The following is a 3675-nucleotide window of genomic DNA, read 5'->3' as shown; positions in this document are numbered from 1 at the left end:
AACACCACCAAAAAAGGTGAAGACATAGCCAAAGGTGGACTCCCTACTGACTGCATGTCTTGCATAATCGATGTCAATGTATCCCACGACTCCTGTATCTTAACCACCATAGTAGATTCACATAGATAATGTACCCTTCAGATATCTTATGATACCTTTGATGGCATTCCAATGTCATCTGCCAAGTGTAGCCATATAGGGTGCCACAACTCCCACTGTAAAGGCTATGTCACGACCATGAGTGGCTATCATGGCATACATCAAACTGCCCACTGTGGATACATAAGGGATCCTGGCCATCTCGGCCTTATATTTATCAGAGTGTGGGCAATCGGGCTCACTAACCTTCACATGAGAAGACAAACGACAACTAATGAGCTTAATATCTTTTGTTGATGAAATTACTCAAGGACCTTTTGGATGTACTCCTTCTATGATGAGTAGAGGAGCCGCTTAGAGTGATCGCGCATAATGCACATTCCAAGAATATAATGGTCATTTCCCATGTACTTCATCTCAAAGTTTTTATTGAGCTAACCTTTCAAGGCATCTAGCTCATCATGAGCACTCCCAACAACAATCAATATATCATCCACATAGAGGATCAAAATCATATTGCTGCCATCACGAGCCTTCATCATGTATAAACACGATTCCATATCATTGTAAAAATATCCATGTGAATGCATAAAAGTATCAAACTTATGGTACCATTCCCTAGGTGCATGCTTAAGGCCATACAGGCTCTTCCTCAATCTACACACTAGGTGTTCCCTACTAGGTTCTACAAAGCCCTTAGGCTACTCCATATAAATCTCATCATACAAGTCCCCATGAAGAAAAGCTATATTGATTTCCATCTAATAAAGATCCAAGTCAACCAAAGCAACCAAAGCTAATACTACCAAGCGTAAAATAATCATATTCACAATAGGAGAAAAGACTTCATCAAAGTCCATACCATGTTTTTTCTTCAAGCCCTTAGCAACCAATCTGGCCTTGTATCCCAGCTTGGGGCATCCATGGGTACTTTTCAACTTGTACACCCACTTGCATAGCAAAGCATGCTTGCCACTAGGCAAAGGAACCAAATCCCACATATGATTTTTTTGTAGTGAGTCGTACTCTGAATCCATGGCCCTCTCCCTAGAGTGACTATCACCTCTATGTATGGTCTGATCATAAGTAAGAGGCTCACTAGCATCTGTCACATAACATAATCCATAGAGGGCTCAAACTGTGTAGGTTATCATCTATCTCTAGTAGACCCTCGATGTGAGGCTTGAATATCATGTGGAGCATCAGGGACCTAGGCCACTACTATTATAGGCTGTCTAGTTGATTGCACAATAATAGGAGGCTCCTCCTAAAATATCACCCTACATACCTCAACGATATGCTCAAACTACTATTTATGCATTTTTCTCCTAAAGGAAAACAACTCATGGTTGTAGATAACCTTCTAAGCTTGCGAATCCCATAGTGATAGCCCATCTCACCTACATCCCCATAACCAAGAAAGATGTATTTCCTAGACTTAGGATCCAGCTTATTGCACTTGTCCCTTGGTACATGGCAGAAAGCCTCACAACCAAAGATACACAAATAAGCATATGAGGGAGGTTTTCTAGATCATACATCCTCTATAACCTGATAGTCAAGAGTAGTACATGGGGAGCGATTTATCAAGTGTACAACAGTAGTAACTATCTCAGCCCAAAAATGTTGTTTTAAGCCTACCTAGCTAAGCACACTACTATGAACTTGCTCTTGAATTGTCCTATTCATGCACTTTGCCATACCATTCTAGGGTAGGGTGTATGGGCCTTCAACTAATGCTTAATAACCCTCTTGTCACAAAAATGCTCAAAGGATTTAGAGACATATTCACCCCCATTATTTGACCTTAGGTATCCTAACCTATACCTAGACTTGTTCTCAACCAAAGTAAGCCAATGCTGAAAGACAAGACTTTCGATTTTTGCTTAATAGGGTATGCCTAGACCTTATGTGTATATTCATAAATGAAAGCAACAAAATATTTCGTGCCACTTAATGACTTGTAGGGCATGAAACCACATATATTTGAATAAACATGAGCCAATGGCTCACCCATGCGTGTCATACTAGACTTTCTATGTATATTACGTATTTTTCTATCCTATAAATAATGATCACAGGACTCAAAGCAGTTATAATCAAGGGATGAAAAATACTACAAGCAAGTAAGCATTTCCATTCCTTTCAAGGGCATGTGCCCAAGGCGACAATGCTAAAGAGATACATGTGGAATTACATTCATCGCCAAAATATGGTTAACTAACCTAGATACAAGCAAGAGGTAGAGAGTATTGGACTTAGCACTATGTGGGATGACAAGATTCGCATATGTAATCTTCCATGAGGAATCACCAAAAGAAAGAACACAATTTACATCATCCAAAGTGCTAGTAAAGATAATGCTCTTTATGAGAGTCGTTGCCATGACGTACATCGTGAAGATTAAACATGCAACCTAAACCAAAATGTAGTTGGAGATCACCAATACCAACTATCTCCAATGCTAAGTCATTATCCAAATGGACATATGCAGTCAAACTGTGATAGGAATGAAACCACTCTCTATGTGGGGTCACATGAAAGGAAACCGTTGAATCCAACAATGATTATACCCTAACAAAGCATCAGTCACCTCTACTGCTATGAAGTATTAAGAAAAGAAGTTGCAAGTGTGAAATCATCAGAATCAGTCTACACAACATTAATCTCTTCAATCTTAACACTAAACTTGCTAGGGACAACGTTACGATCATCATTTTTATCCTATGCTTTACTCTTCCCCTTTTCTTTGCACTTTTCCTCATGTATTTTGTGGAACGATGTTTGAATATGCCATAGTTTTCCATAGTCATGAGCATATTTCTTCTGTAGCAGTCATATACCTTGAGGCTTAGAGACTACCTCAATCCCAAGAAAATACTTTAGTTCACCAAGGTCTTTGACTCTGAATTCAACTTGTAAACATGATTTAATTTTAGCAATGCCCTCTTCATCATCTCTAGTGATGATAAGATCATCTACATAAACCACTAGAAACACATATCCATGATCTATCTTCTTCATGAACAGATTGTGGTCTGCATCACCCAATCTAAATCCATGTAGCTATAAATAATTGCTAGTCCAAGCATTCCATGCTCCTTTTTCAGCTTACATACATGTGTACGAAAGTCTGGGTGAACATAGCCTTCAAGTTGCTCCATATATACTTCCTCAACCAAATCATAGTTCAAGAAAGAATTCTTGACATCCATTTGCCATAATTTCCAGTCTTTGCATAATTCTTAAGCAATGACAGTTCTAACTGTTTCCATTTTAGCCATCGAGCTGAAAGTCTCCTCATAGTCAAGGTCATACTGTTGTGCATACCCTTTTGTAACCAGCCTAGCCTTATAGCGTTCTAATGAACCATCAGACTTGCACTTAACCTTGTACACCCATTTGTAGCTAATGGGGACTTTTCCTTCAGGCAACTCAACCAATTCCCATGTCTCATTTTTAGCCACGGCTGCATACTCCTCATCCATGTCAACACACCAGTTATCATCTGTAACTGCATCATCAAACTTTGTAGGTTCTTTGTAACCTGTCACACTAGCCATATTTGCATAATGG

The sequence above is a fragment of the Lygodium microphyllum genome, chromosome 5 (assembly GCF_053477565.2).
Source record: "Lygodium microphyllum isolate KBCC chromosome 5, Lygodium_microphyllum_v1.1.10, whole genome shotgun sequence".
NCBI lineage: Eukaryota > Viridiplantae > Streptophyta > Polypodiopsida > Schizaeales > Lygodiaceae > Lygodium > Lygodium microphyllum.
Note: the sequence above shows the minus strand (reverse complement) of the source record.